The following is a 12,130-nucleotide window of genomic DNA, read 5'->3' as shown; positions in this document are numbered from 1 at the left end:
AGACTTGTACTCGAAACTCACCCCTCGCAGGGGTTCGGCTCTTGCCTTCAGGTTTGTCACATCCAAGCTCCAGAGGCACCTCTCAAGAGGCTTTGGGAGGGTGTCTGTGTGCATGGCATGTATCCTACTACTCACATGATCTGTACCTTACTGGAAGAGATTCCCAAGGGAATTTAGGCAGAACTAGTAAAATTATTTGGGGCTCACCAACACATAAGGTAGGAGCCACTTTGACATTTTGGGAGACTCACAAACAGGAATCTCGGTGTCTGGAGAATTAGAAAGGCAAACACATAGTGTTGTAGCTGTCTCCAGGCTTAAGATGCAGCAGGGTTCTGGGAGGAACAGAAAAGCAACAGTGCGGGCAAGGGAGAGCTTTGTAGTGTACCTCTTACTCCGTGTTTGCTGGCACTGCAGTATCACTTACAGGATAAAAACATGGTCCTCGTTGTATGAGGACTTGCATGTAGGCTTGTAGGATGGCATCTGAGCCTCTGAATGGGAGAAGCTGAGCCAAGCTGGATGAGTGATGTCCTTACTCTAAGTTTCAGTGGCAACACTGGCTTCAGCAGCAACAACTGCAAAAAGCCAGTCATCTGCTTAGAAAGAGAACTTAGAATGTAGATATTCCCACTATCGGCTTCCTTTTGAACCCTCCTCTGGCTTTAGACTCCCTTATCTGTTGCAGATTGTGGCGTATTGCAAGCGTTATAAGCTGCTTTATTTATATCAGACTGATAACCGTTATCTTGGCTATTAATTTCTTTTGACCTTTCTTGCCTCATTAGAAAAGCAACCCCTACAAGTACAGACTTTGAAATAATCTAGCTAAAAAAGCAATCGCAAGGTTCTTTTGAAAGGTGGAAGGAGCTTACATTATTTGTCTCTCACCTTGCCATGTGTGATAGGCAGAGGCTTTCTGCGGCCGTGCCTGGCAAACTGCTCTTCTCCACTCACGCACCGTGATGACCTTCCTATGATGCTTCATTCCCTTTTGATACAAATCTTCACAAAAAGCCCTGGAATTCACAATATGTCTAAAAGTTTGTATCAACAGGCTCTGTGTGTGCACACACGTATGTGTGAAAGATGCACAGCCATTGGATTTACTGCTTCCTAGCTGTGGACAACATCAGTGGGTAAAACCATGGGAGATCAGCTGCCATTTGAGATCACTGTATCCCCCACTGGGATCCTAATGACTTGGTCATTTGTTTCCACTTATTTCTGAGCCATATGGCTTTTAGCTTGAAGAGGGGTCACGGCTGTCTCCTACTGCCATGGAGCCAATTGGGTTCTGTTGCTCTTACTCTCAAGGTTCATTTGCCATCAGGCTTTTTTTTTTTTTTTTCCACATTTAAACCTTTTAAAAACTGACTTCCTTACACATTTGGAACCTTCTAGCATGAGAAATATTTTACCATTATCCCATTCTACCTTAGGGTTAGCCCCATTTATTCTGTGGGGATTATTGCTTTACTTTGGAACAGCAAATCTCAAGGCATTGGGGATCCATTCATTTTTCCTCCAAAAAATCCTTTGATCATTCCAGTGATATCTCCACTGTTCTGCTCCAGTGCTTAATTATTTCCATTTGAATGGTGTCTCAGTGCCTAGCTGCCTAGTGGTCTCATCTTCAGTCAGGAATGCAAGCTTATTTTGTTTTGTTTTGCTTTATTCCCTGCCTTTCCCGCTGAATGAGCTACCTCCAAGGTTCATTTGCCATCAGGCTTTTTTTTTTTTTTTTTCCACACTTGAACCATTTAAAAACTGACTTCCTTACACATTTGGAACCTTCTAGCATGAGAAATATTTTACCATTATCCCATTCTACCTTAGGGTTAGCCCCATTTATTCTGTGGGGATTATTGCTTTACTTTGGAACAGCAAATCTCAAGGCATTGGGGATCCATTCATTTTTCCTCCAAAAAATCCTTTGATCATTCCAGTGATATCTCCACTGTTCTGCTCCAGTGCTTAATTATTTCCATTTGAATGGTGTCTCAGTGCCTAGCTGCCTAGTGGTCTCATCTTCAGTCAGGAATGCAAGCTTATTTTGTTTTGTTTTGCTTTATTCCCTGCCTTTCCCGCTGAATGAGCTCATCAGAGCTGGAATTAGACAGTTTAGTCTCTAGAGCCTCCTTCCCTGAGCTTCCTCAAGCTGCTACTGCCACTTTGGACTTGGGGCCGCTTTCTCTAAGCAGCAGCAGAGTTGCCCCAGAGGGGTGCATCTCATCTCTTACTTGCCAGGGCTGTGCAGTACACAGGCTAAATCCTGCCTTAGCTTCACAGAAGAGATGAAGTCGGGTTGCACCAGCCGAACCCAGCCTTAGACAATTGCAGTAGAATAAACAGTGTCCCAGCAAAGAAGTAATCCATTTTGAAAAGATGGGATTTGGGTTTGTGGCAAGTCCCCGGGCTCTGATTTGCAAGAAAAACATCAATAGGAAAACTGGAACAATGGTCGATTGGTCCTGTAAGTTCTGAACATATGCACATGAACATCCAGTAAGAAAAAGCCTAATGCTTCATGATTAAAGATGACAGAGTGGGGACAAAATGAACTCTGGAGATCAGGAAGATGTACATAGATGTTGGACTCTGCTGCTGTTTGCCCACAGGTATTGCCCCAGAGAAACAGCTGCACAGCATCTTCTCAGAGCTGAGTCAGACCAGCTGTACAGGGTAGGATGCACACAAACACAAATGTTTCAGACACAAGGCTTTTTTGTTTTTCTCCCTCCTTCCACAGCTGCCCAGCATACTTCAGATTTACTGGAGGCATACATTGCCAGGGCATAAATGCAAAAGCTTCTCCAGCCTCAAGACTAAAATGTGAGAAGAAAGCTTTGTGTCCTCCAACCTTTTAGCTTTGAAAAAGCCCAGCAAATACCATGGAGGGAGCTTTAACAAAGGAGGTCAAAAAGTCCATCTGGATCCCCCCGCATCCTAGTCATTCCTAGAGCTACCCTTAGAGAAGCGATCCATAGGTTAATTTATCACTGTATAAATAAAATATCCCCCAACTTCTTTTACCACTAGCCTTTCTGAGTTAAAATAAATATCCTTTGGTCGAGTGCAGCTGAAGAACATCTAAGGTTTATATATAGCAGCTATTGCTATTGTGTCCGAGTGGTGAGGAAAAGGTCAAAGTGAAATGATTTTATTCTCTCCCCAGTTAGAAAAATTGCTTTGTGTGGGTTTTTTCGGGGAGAAGTTTGGTCTTTTTTCCTCTTACAGAGCTCTGTTTCTTTCAGGTTGTCCACACTTTATTTTGTCTTCTCTGCAGGTTGAATCCTCAAATGTTTCATGGAATTAAGTAGAACAATTCATTTTCTCATCTAGCAAAGCCTTCCACCACCTTTTTTTTTTTTTTCCTTTGTCAAAGAATGTTGCTTGAGGATGCTTTGACTTTTCTGGCTGTTTGATGTCTTTGCTCTGCAAGATCTGATGGCACCTTCCATCGCATGGTCTCCATTTGCCGGTATTTCCTGCACAGATAGCTGTCCTTTCAGTGACTTTGGGACCCTATGGGGACTGCTGAGGTTTTTACAATGAAGCTCCAAGCATCTGAATTTCTGATTCAGCTTCTTCATTTTTACTTCAGATGCTATTTTTTGTAATAAAACACATACAGTTCCCATGAACTTTATTTCATAATGGACCTAAATTTTTCTTCTGAGTCCAGCCCTTTTTCATCCATTTTCTCAACATTTTGCTGATTATTTAGAATTTATCATTAAAACCTCCATATTTGAGACAATTGCCTAAATAATATTTGTGGTTCTTGTATTCTCTTCCATTTGTTTCTCATTTTCAGTGTCATAAGGGCCAGCAGTTTTTGTGTCAATAACATGTAAACATTGCGTAAAGGGAGAAAACTCAGATTCTGGCAGTTATATATGGCATAGCTGGAGTCTTAGGTGCCGGAAGGAGCCTGAAAAGTTGTCATTTTATATCCCCACTAACACAAACTTTAGTCAACAGTGAAACATCTCATAGGTTTCAGGGTTAACTGGGAAATGTATAATCCTAACAACACAAGGTTAAAACCTAGACACTAATTTCCAGTTTTGCAGTCACAGGATGGGAAATACACAATATTTCCCTCAGCCCTGGAAAGGGATCCCAAGTGATTTGTCATGTGCAAAATTTGCCTTGTACAATTTGGGGCTGAATCAGTTCAGAGGATACATCTACTAAATATTTGAAGGTTCCTTTGCCAACACCAAAATCAATGGTACTTTCTCTTCAGAGTGTCTCCATGGGCAGAAGATTGAGAGTGAGCAAGACTTCATGTGTCTGAACTCATTTGTGGGTTTAATGCAACAGTGGGAAAGTCAATACAGGGTCATGCATGGCCAGAGTTGACGAGGAGGGAAGCTGAGGGCAGACAGAGAAGGGGATGAGCACTTGGCAAATCAAGAAATGAGCTATTTTGCACTGTGCTTCTCCCCAGACATCTCCTGTAGAGCCATGCAAACCTCTACACCCAAGAAAGGATGTGGTAGAAGGACCTAAATAACAACAAGCTTTCCAGTTCCCAGAAGGAAATCCTACAGGTAAAGCAGCTTTCAAATACTGAGCCCTGCAGTTCTAGGAAATGGTTAAAACTATTTTTACAATTACATTCATATACACATATATAATTTTAATATTTACATTTACATATATGCATATATTTTATATAGTATATAGATATCTATATTTATACATGTGTTTTTATATATATATACACAAACATATGTATGTGTGTGTGTGCATATATTACAAATGGTTAAGCAGCCTTGAAGCGCTCTGGTTACCCCACAGACTTAATGCTGAACTTTAACTGGGAAGATGACACAGGCAACCAGACTCCCATTCGTCTTTTCTGAATATTGGCATTTTCTCTTGTATGAGTGTTAACATTTCTCCAGCCAACAGCAAGTGTCTATTCTGCAGATAAATCTGAAAGTGGGAGGCCTTGTCTTCTCTTATGGTTGTTACATGAACATTTTCCTGTGGTTTGATTTAATATGAGGCTACAAATGCTCTCTGTAAGTATAAAATAGTTACACCTGCACTGAGTAAATGTAATACAACTTGCTTTTACTGAAACATGATAGTTTTCTCTTGCCTGCTTTTTACCTTCTAGAAGTCCAATCAGGTCAGGAAGTCCTGAAGTTCATTTCCAACCATGGCTGTACGTCTTACCAGATCCTTTCCTTCAGAACAGCAACTGAACAATCTAATACAGACACTTTTTTCTTTTTTTTCTTTTTTTTTTTTTTTCCTTTTTTTTCTTGTATGAGTGTTAACATTTCTCCAGCCAACAGCAAGTGTCTATTCTGCAGATAAATCTGAAAGTGGGAGGCCTTGTCTTCTCTTATGGTTGTTACATGAACATTTTCCTGTGGTTTGATTTAATATGAGGCTACAAATGCTCTCTGTAAGTATAAAATAGTTACACCTGCACTGAGTAAATGTAATACAACTTGCTTTTACTGAAACATGATAGTTTTCTCTTGCCTGCTTTTTACCTTCTAGAAGTCCAATCAGGTCAGGAAGTCCTGAAGTTCATTTCCAACCATGGCTGTACGTCTTACCAGATCCTTTCCTTCAGAACAGCAACTGAACAATCTAATACAGACACTTTTTTCTTTTTTTTCTTTTTTTTTTTTTTTTTTTCTTTTTTTTTTTTTTTTTTTTTTTTTTTCCTTTTTTTTCTTCTTTTTTTTTGTGTGTGTATCCTTCTGTCTGCTTGGAGTACCTCTGGTGGTGATAATCCAGTGACAAAAATAACCACAGGGATATTTTAAATTCCTTTTCTTACAGATGAAACTTTACTGGTGAGGCTGATGCCTAAGAGACATCTGTATAAGCCAGGTGTGGTGATTTCTGTAGGTCAGCTATTTAACTTCCACAGGCCTGCATAGGAACCTAAAGGAAGGGTGGTGCCAAAAGCACGATCTTGATTATATATGTTTACATTATGGCTGTGCCTCTTCTGTCCCTCCTTAATGTCAGTAGCAGGGCTGTAAAAACCTGCTCGGTCACTGGTGTGACTTTTTGGCTGATGAGAGCGAGCTCCCTTCTTCCCCTTGCTCACTACTGCCAGCTCTCCTGACTGAAAAGGCTGCTGTGGGTGCTCTGATATTCTTCAGCTGCCCCAGACCCACGAATTTGAGTTTGGGGTTGAAACAGGTCATTAATGAGTACTTGGGGACATACAGATGCTGTTAAATAAGGGGAAGTTTAAGTTTGTCTTGGTTTGGTTTGTGCTATTTGGTGAAAACAAGACAAAAAGACCAGCTTTACAATAACTGGTATGCCAAATCCAAAATATTACCAGTTGTGCAGTAGGACTCAGAATCACAATATTGTCTTTTCAAAGTTGAATGAGTTTTAAATTAAAAACATTTTGTTTGCCTGTTTTTTTAAACAGAAACTGGAAACATCGTGATCTGATACTCCAGGGTTTAAAGAATACACCCAGGCTGATAATGAAACAATCTGCGAGTAGGAATGATGTTATGCACTTGCATTAGGCCTTCCTTTTTAATGATGATGTGGTTCTGTAACAAATAAATCAGGCACAGTATCTCCGCTGGAAATGACTCTGGGATTAAATGCTGCCAAGGGATGAGGGTGGTCATTCCTCTCACAGCAATGCAGGGAAGTTCAAAAAGACCTCTGGATGGGGCTGTTGATACCAGAAGTCTTGGACTGCATAGTAGGAGGTGGCCTCGGGTGGCTTGGAAGCTGTCTCAGACAACGGTTAACATAAATTGCCAGAGATGCTGCAGTTGTGGCGGTGGTGTGCTCTGTGCAGCGTGACCCTGCTAACATAAATTCAAAGAGACTATGGGAAAAATGTTTGTGTTAAGAATAAAATTTGGTTTAAAAATAGATGGTGAAATAAAGAGCATGAAAGTAGGCGCTCCAAAAGACATTTCACAGCAAGCAATATCTCACATTAAGTGTTTCACTTTAGGAATTGCACTGTATTTTAGTACCTTTTCTTCAATTTGTCATCCCTAGGAGTCCCTCAGAACATTCCTTACGTGACCTTCAGAGCTTTTGTCAAAATTCAGTTGCAAACCAATCTCATAATGGAAGCAGGAGTTTATGTTGTTAATTAGTAAGGCCAGCTTGAAGATGAGCTCACAGTCCCAGAGGCAGCAATAAATTGTTCTAATCTCTGTTAAGAAACGAGATCTCCTTTTTCTGCAGGATGTAACCTACTCAAACTAATATATGGAAACAAAGCTGTAATGTTGTGCTGCAAGGATAAGCCAGTGTCCTGTCCAGTGACAGCAAAAAGAAATTATTCACGTGACAAGATAACGTGCTCTAAGTCCTTGCTGCCAGAACTGAGGTTAGCCAGTTGAAGTGTGCTCCCTGAGGTAGACAAGCTCCTTGGAAGAAGCAAAGCTCTTGAATCTAGGTGTCAGGGTGCTGGACCCAAAGGTATGCAAGTCCTTTCCTCTATCATCAACACAGGCAAAGGCTGTGGGATCTTGAGAAGAAATTGTCAACATGCATGTTTTCAATGACTGACCTTCTCACAAGCACAGGCACAGTCTGTGCTCACCTGCATGGGTTTCTAGCAACCGGTTTTAAGACATTTCTCTTTGTGTATGCTGCTGTTGAGGGCACTTGCTGTGCCAAAGATTGAAATAGTTCCAGCATTCATAGGAGTGGCAATTGCTGCTAAGGGACTTCAGCATATAGTTGGACATGTTTGCAGAGATCTGGTAGGAGTAGATTTGGGTATCACTATCCTGTTCCTTCACTATGCTCCAGATCACCCATCTCCCACAGAAGCTGGAATAGAACAAGGGAGCTCCTCAGTGGAAAGCAACCTTAGTTAAGCTGTATATGAAAATTATTTATACAGGGCTGATGGAGTTTGCACTGATACATTTGAAGACCATTCACATGGTCAGGCCTTGGGGCTTTGCTCAGGAGATAGCAAAGGACAACTAGACACCGGTGATGTCTGTAATTCTTAGGCTCTTCTTCACAAGGATGTCTGACCATTCTGGATAGAAAAGCAATGTGCAGCGTGTGCTAAGAGTATGCGATGTCTGCAAGCAGTAAGTGTTCTCCAAGTATTTTTAGGAGACTCCTGGTATAGGACACTAGTGCCATAATACTTGAAAGCAAACCATTTAATCTTCTTGACAACGACCAGGCTGACAACAATATACAGGAGCTATGGCATTTCCAGCAGAGATGTGATAATAGCCTTGTCATCTTTAGGAAGACTGCGAGTTTTGCTCCTTGATATAGATGTTTATCACTTCTTATTACATGCCATTCTGTACCAGCAGGTCAGATTATCATTATTAGGAGTTAACTGTGGTATGATAACCTGGAGGTCAGGGTTTTTCTGTGCTAGAAAGTGTGCAAGTATAATGAAAAAATGATCTCTATCCCAGAAGCCTGGCACTCGGACCCAAGGGCTGGGGAAAGAAGGGAAGATGAAATAGTGCAGAGGCAGACAGGAAAACAAGGATCACATCAAACCAGGTGTGAGCTGCAGGAGATTCTCTTCAAGTTTCTGAAATGCCTCACTGATACAAGAAATCGTCCAACAGATCGAACTTTTACTGTAAGTTCAATGCATATGTTATGGACACATGAGAATTTGCTGCATTTCCAGACATTTTAGAAAAGGAAAGGGAACGATAAATAATATGTTTGGGCTTTTGGTTGAAAAAAAAAGAAAAAGTTATCCTTAATCATTGTGCTGAGTCCAATTTAAATGCAAAGGTAATTCATCCTTAATTTCCCTGTGTACTTATCAAAGTCACTAAGTAGGGGGAAAAAATGCAGAGTACATCCAAGGTACCCTTCTGTCAGGGACAGACTGTTTCCCACATTTCATGTATGAATACTTTTCCACCCTACCTGCAAAAGGACTTTGTTGTTCTTGCTCTGAAAGTCAGGAGTAGATCTGTAGTAGCCGCTGCTTATTTCTGTTTTCCTATACCCTGTTTCTATTGAGCTACACAGTTTCTCTCTATCCAGTGGCCTTTAAATATCATGGGGTTTTGTTAATATTATTTTAATCAAAGAACACCTACTGTTCTTGATTTACACGTTGATCCCTTCTGCTCATTAATCATTTTTCTTATTTCTGTCCATGCTCCTGATACTGATATTGTCAGAAGCTTTGTAGGCCTTGGACTCATTGCAAAAATGCTGCTGATGTGGCTCCTGTGTGTATTTGGTTTCTGTGGCAAGGTCTTGGTAGTGGGGGGGGCTACAGGGGTGGCTTTTGTGAGAAGCTGCTAGAAGTTTTCCCTGTGTCTGCTGCTGGCCAAGGCCAAGCCAATCAGTGACAGTGGAAGCACCTCTGTGATAACATATTTAAGAAGGAAAAAAACCATCTGCAGCTCAGTAGCCAAAGAGAGAAGAGAAGTGAGAGGATGCGAGAGAAAACAGCCCTGCAGACACCAAGGTCAGTGAAGAAGGAGGGGCAGGAGGTGCTCAAGGAGCCAGAGCAGAGATTCCCTTGCAGCCCATGGTGAAGACCATGGTGAGGCAGGCTGTCCCCCTGCAGCCCATGGAGGTCCACGGTGGAGCAGATCCCCACCTGTAGCCCATGGAGGACCCTACGCCAGAGCAGGGGGATGCCCGAAGGGAGGAGGCTGTGACTCCGAAGAACTGTAGCCCGTGGGAAGGACTCACTTTGGAGAAGTTCATGGAGGACTGTCTCCCATGAGAGGGACCCCACGCTGGAGCAGGGGAAGAGTCCTCCCCCTAGGATGAAGAAGCAGCAGAGACAACGTGTGATGAACTGACCTCAACCCCCATTCCCATCCCCCTGCGCCGCTGGGGGGAGTAGGTAGAGAAACTGGGAGTGAAGTTCAGCCCAGAAAGAAGGGAGGGGTGGGGGGAAGGTTTTTAAGATCTAGCAGTTTTTCTCCTCTCCTTCTCTGATTTTGATTGATAATAAATTAATTTTTTTTTCAAGTGGAGTCTGTTTTGCCCATGATGGTAACTGATAAAATGGTTTCTCCCCATCCTTATCTCAACCCACGAGCCCTTTGATTTACTTTTCTCTCCTCTGTCCAGTTAGAGGGGAGTAATATAGCAGCTTTGGTGGGCCCCTGGCGTCCAGCCAGGGTCAAACCACCACATTGTGATACACACCGAGAGATCTACATCACTTCACCCCAAGATAGGATGTCTTTGCATGTACCTGCTGTCTTCTGCTCCCTTCATACATTACAAACTCTCCAAAGCAGTGCTGTGTGTTCCCTGGCTGTAATGCTCTAAGCCTGAGAAATTACAGGTTCATTAAGACTGTGGCCAAAAATACAAACTTGAAGCGCAACAGTTCTGCAAGCGTTGAAATTTTCCCTTAAAAGCAATCCAACTAAAGGCTGCAAGGGTGGGAGTCAGGGTGGGGACGAAGAAGCCAGCAAACAAACAAACACGTGGGAAACTTAATAGAAAGCCTCCTGTATTTTCTTCATTACACAAACACTGTACACTCTCAGAGGGGAAGCAACTGGCATATAGTCCTGGGAGAGGTTTGCGGGGCGGTGTTGAAGCTACAGCTGCAGTGTGCCCTCTTATGGCAACACCAGTTGCTTTCTCTCTGTTTTGCACAGTGGTGTTGCAGGGCGAGATGGGGGTTGCTTTGATTTTTTTGTTCTTCTCTTTTTCTTTTCCCTGAAAAAGAGACGTGGGAAGATAGTGTTAACTCTTTATGCTGTGGTATGTTTAGAAAATGGGCTTGAAGCTTCACGTCCAGAGCACCAAGCAATGCCTCATCAGCCAAATAAGATGAAAGAGTGAAAAAAGCTAAGAGAGGCTAAAAGTCATCAGGTTTAGTGGTTGCTGATGACATGTATGGCTTTCATGCCAAGGCATATGTAAAGTGAAAGAGGATTGTTGGTTAAAATCATTGCATTTAACAGATGACACCAAGTTAGTTGACTGAACATTTCTGTGCTGGCTTCATTGCAAGCCAGGATCAGCACATGTTCCTCTATATTGCTACAGCATTGCAAGTAAGAGGATGACTAAAGTATTTCCATTATTTTGTCACTATTCTATCATTGGACCTGTTTTGAAATCTGCATTCCCATGGCTTCTTCTCCCTCTGCTTCTGGTACCTTGTTCTCCTCCGATGTTTTGCCCCTGTTACTTCTCAAGCTTCCCCCCTCCACCGCCTCCTTGGAGTCCCCCCTCCAGTGCAGCACTCCTACAGCTCCCCTGCATTCCCAGCAGGACTCTCCTCCTCTGCTTGCTAAGGATGCTCCCGGTCTCATGGCATTTTCCAACCCACAAGATCATAGTTGGAGTACTCTGGGACTCAGACAGCTCATCCTTTCGCATCTTTCGTATCAGAACAGCCACATCAGTCTTGTTTATTTGATATCGCCCTTCTGCTTACTGAATGTTTAAAAGCACACAGAAATCCCTGAGAGCCCAAGGCAAGAGCTACAACTGTGGTGTTAATGCTTTTTATTACAGTGACTTGGCACTGTCAAAAAAAAGAGGCATGGGGCAAACTCTACCTTTCCCCAATTTCCTGCTCAGCCTTGCAGGTCCAATATACTCCAACCAATTCAAGTTTCCAGTTCCAAAGCTGACCTAACCTCATGTGCATGAGGAAAATAAATGCATTCCCCTGCCAGGCTCCTGGATTCTCCATCAGAATAAAACCTGGCACCACATGGCGGTTCGTGCGAGTCCTCACTGATGGCACTGCATGCTCCCAACACAGGCTATTCCTGGCATGACCTGTCGTCCTGGGGTGCAGGTTCATAGTGGTGCCCAGGAGCCATGCACGCACACCCTGGTATTTCTGACTGCAATGTATCTGTGTTTCTACTTTCCCTCTGGCTCATTGCCTTTTATATTTACTTCAGCATGCCCAATCACCTTAACGTTAAAAAAAAACCAAACAAGTAAGAGAAGAGTCTAAATGCTTTTTCTGTCAATCAGGGAGCTTCTGCTGCAGTTCATTCTGCTGCAGTTAAGCTTCCTAAAATCTGCCCTTCATTATAATAATATAATAACCAGGCAGTTCCAATACCTCTGATTATTGACACTAAGATCGATGATATTTACTATGAAAAGGTGAAGCATTCTTCAGAAACTAGAAACCCGCCTGCAGGCTCAC

The sequence above is a fragment of the Egretta garzetta genome, unplaced genomic scaffold, assembly GCF_000687185.1.
Source record: "Egretta garzetta isolate BGI_Z169 unplaced genomic scaffold, ASM68718v1 scaffold229, whole genome shotgun sequence".
NCBI lineage: Eukaryota > Metazoa > Chordata > Aves > Pelecaniformes > Ardeidae > Egretta > Egretta garzetta.
The sequence above is the reverse complement of the archived record's forward strand: the minus strand, read 5'-3'. Positions refer to the sequence as shown.